The sequence below is a fragment of the Aricia agestis genome, chromosome 19 (assembly GCF_905147365.1).
Source record: "Aricia agestis chromosome 19, ilAriAges1.1, whole genome shotgun sequence".
In the NCBI taxonomy this organism is placed as follows: Eukaryota; Metazoa; Arthropoda; class Insecta; order Lepidoptera; family Lycaenidae; genus Aricia; species Aricia agestis.
The window spans coordinates 9,526,786-9,545,148 of NC_056424.1; the positions used below are offsets into that span (position 1 = coordinate 9,526,786).

At 36.1% G+C, this 18,363-nt stretch overlaps 1 protein-coding gene across 3 annotated transcripts in view; it reads right to left on the reverse strand.

Moving 5' to 3' along the window:
• LOC121736835 (transmembrane and coiled-coil domains protein 2) overlaps window positions 1-18,061 on the reverse strand; it is a 60,084-nt gene extending 42,023 nt beyond the window's left edge. For all 3 annotated transcript variants that reach the window (XM_042128260.1, XM_042128259.1, XM_042128258.1), the window contains exon 1: window positions 17,868-18,061. The gene's annotated coding sequence lies outside the window, so the exon portion shown is untranslated. The remainder of the gene's footprint in view (window positions 1-17,867) is intronic.
• Window positions 18,062-18,363: the final 302 nt, after the last annotated feature.

Consider the following 18,363-nt stretch of genomic DNA (forward strand, 5'->3'; position numbering starts at 1 on the left):
AGCATCAGGGTCAGTAGTAATATATCAATTGTTATCATAGTATACGATAACGTTGGTAACATAGGATCGTCTGAACTCTGACTCCGTCTGAGTCAATGACATCAATTTAATTGTCTTCAATGTTCAGTTTCCTTTGGCTAATTGTGTCTGCACTTCGCCGCCCCATAGGCGCGAGAGAGGAAACAAACCCGACAGTCAAAATGAGGAATATTATGCTACGGTCGGAGCAGAGGGTCCAACTAGCACAGTATTTCCCAAAGTGGGCGATAACGCCCCCCTGTGGGCACTGAAGGGCTAGAGACAGGCGGTGTGGGACCCAGAAAAAAAATGGGGGTGTTGTGTAGAGGCTTGGGGGTGATGTATTTCATCGGAATGCATTTTACATTGAAACAAAGGGGGGGGGGGGGGGGGGCTAAAACATAATTTGCTCTCAAAGTGGGCAGAAGACAAAATAAGTTTGGGAACCCCTGATTGCACATACAGTAAAATACGACATGTTGCACACGTTTTTGTTTACTGTATGTGCTGGTGCTGCTTCTAGCGTGAAAACATTGCAGTATTATATCCTATTGTCTGCAAGGGAGAAAACAAAACCAACAATCGAAGTAACTTCAACTCCTTATTAGCGTTAGTCAATCAAACAGTCAAAAGAGGTTTTTTGACTTTTGCTTATATTTTCATAAGCGCTTTTGATTGGCTAACGTTAAATCATTCACCAATCGTTGCAAAGCAGCGTTGTGCTGCTGAATAAAATATAACTTCAGATGAAAACGTTCAGACCGGGCGGACCGACCGGTCTTGCATTTTTACACCTTTCTGTTATAGCCTAGTAGTAAAGTGATTATTATTTTATTATTACAGCCACCATTACAATTATAGTTAATGGGTAGGCAGTAGATACATTTGAAGCCCAAGGGGCCATGACTCAGTTCAAAATATTCCGTCATTGACGACAACAATAAACTTTCACTGGACTCTTTTCACCAAGGAATGAGTCATACCTATAAAAAAAGTGAACCTCGATTTAATTCTAAAACTATATTTAGACCTCTGACCTGTTGATATCTAGATTCTAGACTTATAACAGATACTAGATCGAGCAGGTGTATTGTCTATATTAATTAGAAAGTTCTAGCTCGACGCAGACACTATATATATCCTTGAGTTTATTGATGACCTGCTAGGCCTATATGTATAAGTCTGCTGCCATATTTAGAATTCTTTAGAATTTATTGCAGAGTATAATATATTTTATTGCTCGGTAAAACCAACAACCCTTTCCTTATAATAATATCAACATTATGGATAGTGCTGTCATCTTGTTCCATTAGAAATAATGTCTTGAGTCATGATAGAAAACGATAAAGCATTGTAAACCTACTTATTCAAAACGTTCAAACGTGTTACAACTTACACCGTGTGATAATGTTTATGATTAAGAGGATACACCAGGGGCTAGAGAAATGAAAAAAAAGTACGTCTAATATCTATAGCTGTCTCCCTTACCTCAAGCCTATACCGCCGATAGAGACAACTGCAGAAAATCAACGATTCGTTGTCCCCTGATTCCTTCTCCAAAACCTTTGATTATTTCAAAACTTAACTGATTTAAGTACTTTTTTCATTAAAGATTAAAGAAAGGCTTGAGCTGTGTTCCTGTTTTTTTTTGTATAATCTAGCCAAATCTGTTTTCTGGATGTTTGAATACAGCAGAAAATCTGGCCCTTTTTTGGGTTTTTGAACGTTCGTATCTTATTTAATAATAAAATTATGAAAAAAAAAACATAAGGACATTGTATTAGTGGCCGTAGATATTCAGGAAAAAAATTATAACGCTACTAGCATTATCCTGGGAGGAAACAGGGGACAACGTTTGTATGGAAAAAAGGGCGGTGTGGACTCCTCTTAAGAGACTGCAGATATTTTAAAAGGAAGACTAAAAGGAATCAAAAAAGGGGCAAAATAGCAAAATTTCGAAGATAAAAAATATGAAAGTAATTTAAACCGTTGTTCAAATCGACGAATCGACGAAAGCCCACAATACCTGAGTTTAATCCGAACATTAAGGTCGGTGGGCACGGGCGATAACAATACAAATAAAAAGTTACGCCCAAAAGAACAGGTTGACCTTTGAAAGCAATACAGCCTGACGACACCGTTTGGAACCTTTCACGGTCCTTACAGCCGGAGAATTGCCTGAACCGCCTTATTATACTAATCCCGTTGCGACCTAGACTTGTTAAAACCTAATAAACTAAATGTAGGGTCTGGTGTTTTGCGGGCCATTAGAGGCTTTTAGTCGCAATGTTACTGAAACAGTTAAAATGATACTACCCCTATAGAGTCTTGGGTATAATGTTGGCTATATAATTTTCGCCTTACGTCTGCAATAGCCCTTATGGCAAGGTTTTTAAGAGTACGCAATATTGTTTCTAAATTTTCCAAATTCCGAATGATAGAAATTATTTAAAAACATTGCTTTTTTTTTATTAAACTGCTAAGTTCTTATCAACATAAAAAAGTATTGTGCCAAACCCCAACAGTTAAACTTAAGTAATATATTTTCTTAAAGGCCAAACAAACAGCACCATTTCAAGATCCATTATTTATAACAGAATTAAAACTTGATAATGACCCTATCAACAGCTCCTTAAACGATGCCAATTCAGAAGTTTATTGGCTTATCGGACGACTGACGCTCAAGTCAACACTTGGCAAACTTCCTAGACGAGATTTAAATATGAAAAGTCTAAATAAAAATGCAATACTCATCTTGTGTGCCTAGGAATTTAATTTTAAAGAATCTGAGCATTGGATAGGTAAGGAACGGAAAGTCAACGATGAAATCGAAATTTTATTCAAGAAGGAGCTAATGTAGCAACAAACAAGATATGAGAAACTTTGCCAAAGCCTTCGCTAATTTTACTATTAATGTCCTAAACTTCACGAATATGTCCTTATTATCGATATATAGCGATCACGCTAACGTAAAACATCACGATTTACAAGACTGTTATATTTACAGTAATAGTGAGGAATTCACAACATCAAGTGCAGTTTCTTCTCCATTGACGCAATAAGTATGAATCAATGTTCCCCAAAGAATTCAACTCCCGAAACATTTCAAAACTTTAAATACGATTTCCCTAGTTCTGTATTTACAGTGACAGGTGTATTTCTAGATTTTTAAATTAGAGTACAGATAAGTATGTACGCTAGTTTTTCGCGATACCATCACAGGCCTAAAAAGTAGTTTCCAAACTTTAAAGAATGCTTATCTCAAACAAAAACGGTACCGATTTCTTTTAGACCCATGGGGAAATGCTTTACGCATCCTGGGCGGATTGGGGATATCAGCCGGGGACTCCCTTTGCGTAGGGAGTAGGGACTACCCACTAAAACCCCATGGTGCTCCACTCCACGCTTAAGGCAGAGTTGCAGAAGTACGATGTAACTTACCAGAACTCTAACCAAGACCCTTGAGACCTGGGGTATGTTTTAAGACATTTTAAGTATTCATAGAAAAGCAGGTTTTACCTTTTTTCATTAGACGAGCTGCATCACTAATATTTCACGATCAAGCCTCACCGATGCATCAATAAAATTAGAACACATCCCTCTCGATTACAGAATTAAGGTCACTGCAAAAAGTGGATAAAGTATGCACCATTTCATCGATCCCTATAAAAATAACTCAGACAAAGCAACCGTTACAAAAAAATTGTTACGTCTGCTTCATGGAAGCAATTTACAGTTTTCCACGGGTCATTTATTATGACAAAACATTACGTACAATAAGAACTACGAGAAGTTAAGAAGTAAAAATTGGTTTTTCAGACTAGTTGAAAATAATATCTCTTGATCTTTTAGACAATGAATATATGGGTAAATTAAGTTCGAAAATATTAATTTCACAGTAATAAATCGAAAGAATATATAAATGCAATGCTGAGGAGAAAATTAAAAGGATGAACGGATGAAGGAAGGAGGGAAGGAGGGAAGGAATCCTAAGTTTTGATGACAAGACAGTATGAAAGAATGGAAAAATAATTTCACATTTCGATGAACATGAAAGCATGTCGGGTTTGATATGAAATGCCTTTGGAATTTCGATTCAAATGTTGACCCTTCTTGGGCAATGACGATCCCATTCTTCTAATCAGACCAAACAGTACTTCTATCCATAACACACGGTTCTGACTTTTGACCAACAGAAGACATAAATCAAAACGAATCCAGCTTTGACGACTTACATTAATAAAAACCACTCCAAAAATAACAGCGCATTCCGTATTTAGAGTCGGAGCCAGAAATGGCAAATGGTTTATAGTAAAACGAGAATGCCAATAGAGATTTGGCACCGTCACTGGCACATTGTACCATGTTCGTTATTTATAACGAACAAACAAATCCTGCAACGTACTATAATATGTATAGTTTTATCGGAAAATAAATAAAACTAGAGATCGCCCAATGGTCGAAATTCGACCTTAGTTTCAACGACATTAGGACTACTACCTATGTTTTGTAAAAAAATTTTGACTTTATCATATTTTTTTCAACTTTTCTCTGGGACTCAGCTGATCTCAGTCAGGCCGTGTAAACAGTGTCTAATAGTATCTAAGATTCAATAAAAAAACTATAATCCCTTTTCAATTTGTCACTTGTTCTCAACAGACTTCAACCATAAATATAAGAGTACTAGCTGTTGCCCGCGACTTCGTCCGCGTGGACTTCAGTTTATAGCGCGCGATGTCAACAAAATTGGTGTCAAAAGCTTTTATAAAAAAACCCTGGTACCCCTTAAATCAATACAGCTGTGCAGTGTGCAAACAATAAGTACTTCATTTTTGTATGTTAAACTTTATATATTATGCCAAATTTTAAAGCTTATTTAGCCCCCCAATTACACAACTTTACCCATAAACTATTTATCATTGATAGGTTTAGCCCCAATTTCACCAACGTCTGTTAGTGTTAACAGCTTGTTAAAATATCCTGTCTTCTCTTTCATTCATATGAAAAACGAAACAGCTAACGTGATACTAATTCGAGCATTAACTTTAACAGTCGTTGGTGAAATTTGGTCTTAAGGTTACGTCACTGCCTGCACAGATAAAGTACTGAGTTATTTAATACCGTAGAATAGATATAACAATCGAAAAAAATCGAGACTTAAATGTAAGATGATACCACCTCTTATAGAAAGACTTTTGAGCAAGCGTCAGCGCCATGTAGAAGACGCACGGCGCCATATGAACGCCATTATGAATTTTTTGAACAAATTTACGACCCTTACAACCCTTTTTTCCAGTAAAAAAGTAGCCTGTGTCCTTTCTCAGGCTTTAGACTATCAGTATACAAAATTTCATTACAATCGGTTCGGTAGTTTTGGCGTTTGGCGTGAAAGCGAGACTGACAGACAGACAGACAGACAGAGATACTTTCGCATTCATAATATTAGTACAGATTATGTGCACACTGCACAGCTGTTTTTGGGTATTTTGATTAATTAAGGGCCGCGCTACACCGGAATGGCAGCGGCGAGGCGAGCACTTTCAGCGCTGCCATTCCGGTGTAGCGCGCTGCGCGGCCCTAAGAGGGGTACCACTTACCAGGGTTTTAAAAAGTTTTTAAATTTGACACAAATTTTGTTGACACCGCGCACTATAAACTAAAGTACACGCGGACGAAGTCGCGGGCAACAGCTAGTTATGAATAAAAACAATAATATATAATAAAGTAGGTATGATTAGTTCTGTTATAATAATGAAGTAAAAAATAAAGCGCCATCTGTTTTCATATATTAGAATTAAAATGTAAAAATATTTTCTGGATGGAATATAGGCCAACACAACACACTCGAACTCCTTAGAAATGCAGTAGGAGTTCTATAAGATCAGATAGATTGATTATTATTATAGCAAGTGATAATATTATTAAACATAATATTCTAACGTATTAAAAACTATAAACAAAAACATAATAACTAATAAGTATGATTAGTTCTATGTTACAACGAAGTAAAAAAAAAAAGCGCCATCTGTTGAATCGTATTAGAACTAAAATGTTCATTGCATCGCGTCGATATATTTCTGGATTTTTTATAATATTATACATAAAATATATTTAAGATTTTTGAAATATTATTTTAATACACATCCAAGACCCAGGAACATTGAAAACTTTTTGTTCCGCCTGCGGGACTCGAACCCAGGACCCCCGGGATGAGCGCTGGCCACGCGCAATGCGAAGTAATTTTCATCGATATTTTCATGGAAATAAGATATTTTCCCACATCAAAATGTAGCCTATGTCCTTTCTCAGACTCTAGAATAACTGTGTACAAAATTTCATTGCAATCGGTTCAGTAGTTTTGGCGTGAAAGCGAGACAGACAGACAGACAGACAGACAGACAGACAGAGATACTTTCGCATTTATAATATTAGTATAGATAATTCGTATGTATAGGCTTATCACTCAAAAATCTGTTATTTTTCCTAGTGTGTGTGTTGTAGTGTGTGTAATGTTTTATTTGTTAAAAAATGTACGATAAAAGCATAATTTAAAAATAATATTATATCGATGCACTCCTTCACCATATAAACTATAACTGTGCAAAATTTCATTCACCTACGTTTCCCCATTTTTCGTCAAAAGGGATACAAAGTTTTTGGCTCACGTATTAATATATAGATGTGCCAGTGTGTGTACATAAGCTAGAACGCCCAAGGATGCTTTAAGAGGGACGCGAAAGTAGGAAGCTCTTGACTTCGAACAATCTCTTGAAAATAATATTTGAGACTATGATTTTATTACTTTACTAGATGTTCTGCGCGGCTTCGCCCGCGTAATTTAGGAATTTCACGGAAACCGTACATTTTTCCGCAGAAAATCGCCTATGTCCCTTCACGTGGTCTTCTCTTCATGTGTGCCAAATAACAAAAAATTGTTCCAGTAGTTCTTAAGATAATAAGCAATTTCAAATAATTTCCCCCGTTTTTTTTTACATTTTCTCTATTTCTTAGCTCCTATTAGTCTTAGCGTGATAAAATATAGCCTATAGCCTACCTCGATAAATGGGCTATCTAACACTGAAAGATTTTTTTTCAAATCGTACCAGTAGTTCCTGAGATTAGTCATTAGCGCGTTCAAACAAACTCTTCCGCTTTAAATAATATTAGTATAGATGATTTTCCTTTCCAGTAGCTCTACCATGAGTTTAAAGCTATAGTATTTATCGATACTCGATACCGGCTACGTAAATTTTTAGTATGGCAAATTTTACAGCGCCTCTAGAGGTCACTTGCAGAACTAAAATCGCCATACTAAATATTTACGTAGTTGGTATCGAGTATCGATAAATATGTACTATAGCTTTAAACTCATGGTAGAGCTACAGATTCTACATACTAGTGATGATCGATAACGGACGTTGCAAAAACCAGTTTCTATATTATTTTTTCCATTGATTGATTTGCTATTAGCTCGTCAAGGCTGCGAGCACAAGTGCACTCTCTCATACAACCAGTATTTACATCAGAAATATTTATTTTGCAAATCCATACTAATATTATGAACGCGAAAGTGTGTCTGTCTGTTACGTCTTCACGCCCAAACCGCTGAACCGATTTTGCTGAAATTTTTTATAGAGATACTGTGAGTCACGGAAAAGGAGATAGGATTTTTTTATGAAATAAGGGGGCAAACGAGCAAACGGGTCACCTGATGGAAAGCAACTACCGTCGCCCATGGACACTCGCAACATCAGAAGAGCTGCAGGTGCGTTGCCGGCCTTTGAAGAGGGAATAGGGTAATCATAGGGGAGGGGAGGGATGCGAAGGGAAGGGAATAGGGTAGGGAAGGGAATAGGGTAGGGGTTTGGGCCTTCAGTAAACTCACTCACTCGGCGAAACACAGCGCAAGCGCTGTTTCACGCCGGTTTTCTGTGAGAACGTGGTATTTCTCCGGTCGAACGAGCCCATAGGTGCCGAAGCATGGCTCTCCCACGTCAATATCGTTTTTAGAAGAGCTGCAGGTGCTTTGCCGGCCTTTGAAGAGGGAATAGGGTAATCATAGGGGAGGGTAGGGATGGGAAGGGAAGGAAAGGGAATAGGGGAGGGTAGGGAAGGGAATAGGGCAGGGGATTGGGCCTCCGGTAAACTCACTCACTCAGCGAAACACAGCGCAAGCGCTGCTTCACGCCGGTTTTCTGTGAGAACGTGGTATTTCTCCGGTCGAGCCAGCCCATAGGTGCCGAAGCATGGCTCTCCCACGTCAATATCGTTTTTATCCTGATAGTTTTTATCCCGGAAAAATTTAATGTCATCTAGTAAATAGTTTATTTATAGTGGTAGTAGCGCACTCGCCAAGACTGGATAATCACAGCGCAAAAGACAATCACTTTTTGAGGAAGCACTATGGCGATTTTTATAACTTTTGTTATTTTGTTTAAAAGCGCCAAAATTGCCTTGGAACTAAAATCAAAGTTGTAGAGTACAGCATAGGATGTATCTTTTGCTATAAAATGTATGCGTTTTATTTTGAAATTCATAAAAAATATATATTTTTACGAAAACTATTAATTATTATTATTCTTTATTTACTAGTATAATGCTTTATAAATTATAAATAGCGCGACATTTCACACGCTTTTTCTACATTGCGAAATCGAAACTGTCCCACGGTAGAGAATAGCGATGGCTATCTTACAGTAGAAAGCCTATCTAGGCTATTGTAGTGCCTATATTTATTTCATTTTCGGTGAAATCACGTTTTATTTTAATTTATCGTTCTATCTCAGTATTGTTTTTAAATATAAAAAACCTAGATTGTATAGTTTTAGTAATATTTTTTTAATAATGTTATTGTTAACAACACTCTTTAACTCGGGCAAGTGTTTTCTCACCGACAGCTAGGGTTGCCAGGTCGCTTAAACGAAAATCTGGACAAAGCAGCCAGCTTGGCCGGACATTTGTATAAAAAGTTCTGCTATCGATACTAAGAATGAACTCTTAGTGTAGGAATACTGTCGTAATTTTCTGTTTTATTAAAACAATAATTTTCATACAATTTTACACTTCATTAGGTGTAAAACCTTCTAAAATTAGTAGATTTTCATATAAAATTATTGATTCAAAGCTCTACAAAAGCCGGACTCCTCTTAATTTTGGTCGGACACGCAATCAAAAAGCCTGACTGTGTCCGGCTTTATCCGGACGCCTGGCAACCCTAGACAGCGATTTATGAAGTAGGAGCTAATATAGTTATTAGTTTTGTTAACTAAATCTAAATCTCGACAATATCATACAATATCAAACGAATGATAAAAGAAAATCAGAAATCGATTTTGTGTAGGCTACTTAATACAGGCACAACAGACAGCGACAATCTGATAACGTACAACAAAAAAATATTCATGACTATCAGACAGAAACGTATGAGCGATTATAAATTATAATCGTATTCATACGTTTTTTTTTCTCGACTAGGAGAATAGGTTTGCAAAGCTTTTTTAATATTTTTTTTATTTTATTATTCTTGTCCCCCTAACGGTGTCAGGGCTTGGCTTGTACATTATTATGTACTTTTAACATTATTTTTAGTTGGCAACATCTTATTTCTCTACAAAACTTTATGATGTAAAATGAGAGACCAAGACTATGTAATTTTGATGAACATGAACTTCATTGCTTATTGTCACAATTTCGACGTTTGAACTTTTAAAAAGCCAATATACAACTTTTTAAATTGTGTTTTAAAATCGAAGACAAAGTTATACATATATTATGGGGGCAGGCTGAACATTTTTAGTTTTTACAAATGTAACTGTGCCTTAACAAACGGCCTTTGGCTTGGGATAATGTAAGCTTTGCGATTCGAGATGAAAGCGAGTCTGGAGCGGCCTACATTCAGCGGATTTAAAGATTTGTCTCGACAAAGAACCAACTACATAATAATATGGGCATTTGCATGTTATCAACTTGAAGCTATGTTCTTTTATGTCAACAACAGAACTTTATTTACATGACTGTCTCTAAAAAGGCTATTTTAACAGAGTTTTTTTTTTACTAAAAAGGACAAGTTAGTTTTCCTTATAATTTTTTGTGTAACTTGGCACTCTCTGAATTTGTATATAGTGAATAGTTTCATCTTTTCTGGAGACAGTAAAAATGCCTACGTAGTAACTTTATGCCTGTATTACATTTTTTTTAATAAGCAACTTCAATTATTATACAGCCAAGTCAAAGTTAAAATCACTTTCGCTATTCGGGCAATATTCAAAGGGCCGTAAAGTTTGCTCATTAAGTAGTCGCCTTTTCACCTTTATTGCCAAAATAATAAGGTATAAAATGTGATAGAAATGTGGCCAAGTCTCTCATGTCCGCACTAGTACGTAATTAACCGTAAAATAGATCTCGCTCACTCACACAGTTTAATGGCGATTTGAAGTGACCACATCACGGAATATATAACACTGACCACATGGTCTTGATTCGTCGTACACACGCAATGATAAATATAGACCGTGCATGATAACATGAGGGTTGCTAACTTGCTAACCACATCTAAATCTATTATACACAAAAAAAAACTGTGAAACAGTTTGGTGAAAGAATATAGTGTTCTGTGTGTTTCGATACGCGGCGTAATGTTTTTCTTATAAAATAAGGAGGAAAACGAGCAAAAGGGTCAACTGATGGAAAGCAACTACCGTCGCCCATGGACACTCGCAATATCAGAAGAGTTTGCCGGCCTTTTAAGAGGGAATACGTTGTCTTCTTGAAGGTTTGCAGGTCGCAATGGTCCGGATTATATTAGTAAGGGGGGTATTACATTATCATATATATTGGATCATTTTTATGATCATATATAGGATCCAATATATATGATCATTTCATCATATCTGCGAATTACATTATCATATTTCATTGATCCTATTTTACGTCATATGTGGTTTCAATAGCCAATGGAGAGCGCTAACGCTGACAGGTATTGACGTCAGGGTTACTAGATCTCAGAGAATTCGATTTGTCAAAAAACATCGTCATTTTAAATATGGCTTATTTTTTGTTATTTCAGCAAGATTATCCAAGTATATAATTAGAAAAATAATTACATTACATTATTTGAAACATATTGACGAACAAGAAATTAAAAACTCTTTTTTATATTAAATAACTGGCAACACCTATTTCTATGACCGTATTGGATCCAATCTCTCAGCAAATGTCAAAAATCTATGATCAAGGAAGAAATGAATCATATGTCTATATTACATTATCCAATATCATCGACTCAATGATCTCGGATTCAATATATGCGATAATCTAATATCCCCCTAAGTGTAGGCGCACACTAGGCGACACGCGTCAGCGACAGCTCGGCGACTAGACGCGACGTCAAGACGTTAGATGCAAACGACAACGCCGCGTCTGACGCGGCGACTAGACGCGACGACAAGTCGCCCTGTTTGCGATTGTTCTAAGGCCGGTATAAATAGTCAGTACTTAAGATTCGACCCAGTCTCAAGAATCGGCTCGGGTCTGTGATTGGTCCAAATTTTGACAGCCAACCAATCACAGAGCCTGAACCGTATCTTGAGACCGAGATGCATCTTGAGTACTGACTATTTATACCGGCCTAAGAGAGTTACAGTAAATTCGATGCTCTATGCTTAGTAGTTAGTACTTATAAACTCGTTCGTTAGTCATTACTCATCTGCATCTGCAAACTGCATCTGCATTACAAGTGTGTTTACGAGTAGTGTCTGTTTTTAACACTACCTTTTCAAAGGAGATCTTAGTACAAATCCAAACTAATATTATGATGAAGGCGAAAGTGCGTCTGCCTTTTACATCTTAACGCCCAAACCACTGAAGCGAATTTGCTGAAATTTGGTATGGAGATATTTTAAGTCCCGGGAAAGGACATAGGTTACTTTACAAATTGACGACTCCAGCGCGTTAAACGAATTTGAGCGCAACGGAGTTGCGGGCGTCATCTAGTAAAAATAATACACAGAAAACCACGAGCATTAAATGTTTGTTGTTTCAAAGATTTCAATTTTTGACAACCCTATAGAAAAAAATCAGTACACTGTTGTTTTCCATAATTGCTGGACTAGTGGGCCGAGATATCATCTAATAACCAGGTAGCTATTGCAGATGGGAGAATGCGAAGTGGGTCACATTGTCGTCCCGATAACTCATCAGCGGGGCTAAAATAGTCGCTTTGGAGAATCATAATATTATGAATCATAAAATGATTCATTTTTTTAAAATCGCAAAATTGACACTCTATTTGCAATTCAGATGTCTAAATTCATACTAACTTGACATTCGTGACTGACAGTTTTGACAATTCATTTTGTGAATTGATTGAGTGGAATTGCTAAATGTGACCATTTTAGCCCCGCAGAGCTATAATGTAGATTCGTATCTGTACTAACGGCCGACTTAATGAATACTTAAATGAAGCAATCAGCTCCATACATTTTCTATCAAATTCTTAAAATAATAAATCCGTAAGATTCCAGTGGATTATGTATGGCTTGATGTATTAATAGTCTCATGTAAGACTGCAAATAATGCAATTATGACGATTTTCATGGAGCTCAAACTGTTCGAGGTACGCTGTCTTTGTCATGGGACATTTCCAACATGCTACTCAAAGACAAGATCTTGAATAATTATTTGCTGTATATTTTTATTACTTAAGATTACAAAATATTCTTTTTAGGTGCCATTGCAACTATGTGATCGGTTTCATTGCAACCTGACTGCATTTTAAAGCACTTTATTCAACGAATTAATAGTTTAAACCTATTTAAACGAACGATGACAAATTTTGGTAGCAATACATCGGCTACAATGTCTACATAGGGTGCGTCAATCTTAATAATTTGTATGAAAGGACTGATCAAGTTCTTGTAATCTTTATCGGTTAGATGCCAAAGATAAGGGACAACATTTGGGCTGATAAAATTCCAAATAGCTTTGTCATTTAAGTGCTATCAGCTATGAGCTAACCTTTGATAAGAACGCTTGACAAACATGAGTAGAATAAAGTTTATTATTAAGTATATTATACTTGCAACTGATTGACGTCCTAAAATCCGATGCGCCAAAATTCGTCTATCGCGCGGTACCCGTACAAAAAGTATCTTAAAGGATCTCCTACCAAATTTCAGCAAATCGGTTCAGCGGTTTGGGCGAGAAGAGGTAAGAGACAGACAGACACACTTTCGCAATTATACCTATTATTAGTTTGAGTATGTATTCAAACAAGTGTAGTAACTTTTGTAGAGAATAGAGGTAAATATTGGTATTTACCTCTACTCTCTACTAAAGTTACTATTATGTTTATGTAGGTCTTTTTGTTTATACCTCAGAACTCGTTAACAGAGATAATTTCTACATAACAAACGTGTAAATAATTTTGGGATGAAGGCAAGCCGCAAGGGTTAAATGATAAGGGCATGTAAAGCACAAGTTTTTGCTTGGCTCTACATACATAAAATCTCATAACTTTTTGAAAATCATGATGATTTTACACTGTCCAAAATCCAAATTGTCTGGTTGTTATCCAGTAATCAGTTTTGAGCCATATAAATCTTCATACAAAAGTCAGACATTGGAGAAATTTTTTAAATGTCAGCGGGGCGACGCGTTATGGACTATGGTGCTCCCACTGCCACACTGCCGTTAAATATTTACTTAGTATTCGTAGTAAACATTTGTTAGCAAACATTTAATCACAAATATCAAAAAATGTTTTCATGTTAGAAAATGTTTAGTAAACGTAAGTTAACAAATTATAACAAAACAAATTATAAAAAAATAAATCATTTTGTGATACCTTTTGTTTGTAATGACGACGGGGTATGCGGTGAGCCAATATCAGATTTAAATGTTATTGAATGTTAGTAAACATTAGTATGTAGAAGCACTTATAAGTTATAACATGTAACAGTTCCTAACAAAATGTAACAATTGACAACATATTTTGTTAGTAAATGCTTTTATGTTAGAAAATGTTTACAAACATTTTCTAACGGCCGCGGCAGTGTGGGAGCACCAATGTTACTCGCTAGCCCTACGCATCACATAAAACAATGGGCGAATCGATTCGCGTCGCAGTGGGCAGAGCAGTGATTACATATCAGGTTCTGCGCTCCACGCCGACTGGTACGGACGTTTACTATCAGTGTAATGTATCATACAAAAAAAAGTACATGAGCTTGGCTATTTTGCTACATTTACATAAGTGGCGTCAAAACTGTCTTCAAAGAGTCAATAAAACAAAATTAAATTACAAACATGAGTTTTTAAATACATAGTGCCTGTTTTCACCAACCGCCTCCTAACGCTAAGTGGTCCCCTAGCGGCCATTAAGGGTACATAATTATCCTTTAAGATTTCATGAATTTTTGTGTGTCACGTTCGTCCTTATGGCTCTAAGAACTTTTGCAAAACATTCCTTTTTTTTAATGTGTTTGTTTTATGAGATATTTGACCCGCAAAGATCGCTAGGGAACACTTAGGCTCTGTCCCCATCAGACACGGCGCGGCGCCGGCACCGTGTTACGGCACGACGCCGCTACCGTGATACGGTACGGCGCGGCACCGTGTCACGGTGCCGCGTACTGTGCGTCCCTATTCAGTCGATATTTGTGCTCGAACGAGAGTGTTTGTCTGGATAATGGATATGGATCGCGAAAAAATTATTCTCTTGTTGTTACTAAGACGAAGATTGAAAAAGAATCATTAAATATTTTTTGAAGTCGGTTAAAAAGAAACCGAGGAAATTTTATCTATTATTTATTACTAGCTGTTTGACCGAGCTTTGCTCGGTATCCGATGAAAATGACATTTTCTAGAAATGATTCCTAGCTAGATCGTTTTATCGCCCCCGAAACCCCCTATATACTAAATTTCATGAAAATCGTTGGAGCCGATTCCGAGATTCCAATTATATATATATACAAGAATTGCTCGTTTAAAGATATAAGATAGATAAAATTTCCTCGGTATACATGACAATATTTGCATTACGCGACTTTGATATGTATTTTCATATTATGCCTCGTTTAAGTTTGGACACAAATTTTGTTCGGAAGTTTCACCAGAATAGGGGCGCGCGGTGCACCGTACACGGCACCGTGTCACGGTGCGGCGCCGTACCGTATCACCAGAGTAGACAGAATGATATGTCTATTGTGGTATCACGGTGGCGGCGTCGTGCCGTAACACGGTGGCGGCGCCGTGCCGTGTCTGATGGGGACGCAGCCTAAGCGTTAGGAGACTGTTGGTGAAAACAGGCAGAATACTTAAATAACAGCAAAGGGCGTAGCTCAGCCATGCGTAAACAATTTTTATTATAAACAAACATGGCTTCAGAATCAATAAACTTAAGGTTAGATAACACCCAAGACATGAATTAATTTGAAACACAGTAATTGAGTATATTTATAAATGAATTTTAAATTGAATGAAATTAGTTAACACCTCAATCGTGAGTATTGCAGACACAATATAATATGTAGCTGAGTTGCCGCTTTGGGAATGATGGGTTAATCTTACTTCCAAATGCATAATTATTTATCTAATAATCTGACATCTGCAGCTAGTGTTAATAAATTTTTATTTTTATTATTATTTAAAACCTATATACTACGAATAATAAAAACTAAGGTTTCAATTCAATTTAATGAAGAGTTTAACAGATAATGTATTGGGCTTATGTCAAAATTTTGAATTAATTGCAATTAAGTAATTAATGTTCCACTCTGAGTACGGCAGTTAGGTACACATTTCAATACATTTGCAATATTTAGGTGACCTTGAGCGGTACTAGGCTGACGTTACGTCATGACAGATCAAAAGGAACCAAATTTAAAACGGTAATAGTATTGGAGTTATGATTCCTTAGTTATTATTATTCATAGCCTATGAATAATAAAAACTAAGGAAACATAACTCCTACACTTCAACCGTTTTGAATTTGGTTCCTTTTCAGTTTTCGCACACTAAAATATGACAATAGCTACGAAAAACTAACACTTTACGAAATAAAGGCGATTATCACTTCTATAAACACGCAAAATTGTGTACCGAATAGGGATTGCAATCCAGTGCCATTTTCAATCTAGACCGGATTTGACCGGATTCATATCAATCCGGTCCGATTGATGAAACTAACTACCAAATACATGCATAAAGTATGCATGTATCCGCGTCTCATTTTGTACACTTCCGAAACATATTTTTGATACAGTTACTCATCCTTAGCTTTTATTATTCGTAGTTTAAAACAATACATTTCTTTTACTCAGAGGAAGAGGAAGAAAATATGATATGAAATTTACTGTTAATTATAAAACTATAAAAATTGTGAAACTACTCGTAGTAAGTAATCACACACACCTATATAAGAAGAGAAGATATAATTATATTGAGACAAAAAATTTACTTTTATTAATTATCTGACTGAAAAGATATTTTCTTTCCAACACTTCATTTTGCGCAGATTATTTTATTTTCGGGGCAGCCCCCTGCCCCTGGTCCCTGCTACCTGGGTACGCCCATGATCATACCTATAAAAAGATATTTGTGATTCTGGCAATAACTGTTTTGTTTGTCTAATTGGTCCAAAGCTTGGCTGTTTAACAATAAGATGTAATGTCAAATTGGTTTCAACATTAAAATATACACACAAATAATGTAACATAATATAACCTGCTATAAAGAAATCATACAAATGATAATCTTATCACTACCACGGAATGGAGTTATAATCTATAACAGTGCAAGTGTAGTCATTTTATCAGCAAATTGTTAAACAAAATATGGAAGTGATTAGGCTGTTATACATGTCACAAATTTGTGTTGAGTTAAATATTAGTTTTGATAATAAGGCCCTAATGTGTATCCGGAGTTAACTGTCACTCTGTGATTAGTATTGTTTTATCTTTTTGTCTGTAAATATGGAGAGTGGTTATGACTTATGATTAGACATCGGATTATATGCACGATAAAATATGGTGGTGGAGCACAGACTGAAGAAAAGACTTTCGAAAGACGAGCATTGATCGTCGGTTTGGGAACACGATATCTTAATCTATGTCTGTGGGTACTAATCTATAAGTAATGAGATTGCTTAGTAATCCCTCTATTGTGGATTCCTGGACATCTATTGTTGTTGCAGTCGAATACGACCATTTGGAAGTTGAAGCATTAAATATTATATGTTATGTACTTTATGTAAATTATTCTTCCATACATACCAGAGAATCTAATTATAAAATTGTCAATACATTTAACATTGTTTATTCAACTCAAACAGAGTAACTGTGGATTGTTTGCTTATATAACCTTAAAGCGTGCTGAGATGACTAATACTACAGCAATCCAAGTTTACCACCTAGTGTACTACGGGTAGAATCAGCCGGTTGTAAAATAATAAACAAAGAACTTTTATCCGCAAACATAAAAGGTATTACACTACTGGCTATATTACAATAAAAAAGGGTTTTACTTAGAAATTTATAGGGCGGATCATGCACAGACTCTTTCTGATTATTATTCGGTACGATACAGAGATCTACAGATACTACTATCATTTATATTATCGTTTTAGAAAAAGTTAGCAGAATCCTACTAGAATTATCCTCTCCCATGTCGCTCTCAGTACAAAATAAATGCAAAAAGAAACCATAGAACGTTGAAACAATAGGGTTACGGAGTGCATGTACCGGAAATATCGCGATTTTATTATCGAATCGCTTACAAAATTACTTGGAACAAATGGAATCTGCAAATATGTAATTAGGTAGTTGCCTATCAAATATAATAGGAATACTTACAATAATTTGCCAAGGTAGTAGGGCTATCTTCTATCTTTTCGATATTCTTGTCACCACACAGTAGTCTTTGCACATATTTTATAGAAAACAAAATAAAATCACCACTGACTTACGACTAATAAATGACAGAAAACAACTATAGTAAAAAAACACGTCTTCATCGGATGGATGATGCACTGTTCAATAGACAACTTATCCTCGTTAGATGGCGCCACCTATGTCGATCCATAGAGAATTTGTCATTCTTGGAGACCGATTTATGAAACAGATAATAAAATTTATAGGTATCAAAAATTTAAGAGTCCGTATACGAAATTTTGCCGAAATTTTGAAGAAAACGACAGAAATAATCTACATAGATAAAATTCTATCCAATTTGAGAAAAAAGAAAAAATAAAAACAAATTGTGCCAAAAAACGCAATTCAAAACAACCTAAATCTCACATTATATTACTCGCCGCAAGGCTAATGTGAGATTTAGGTTGTTTTGAATCGT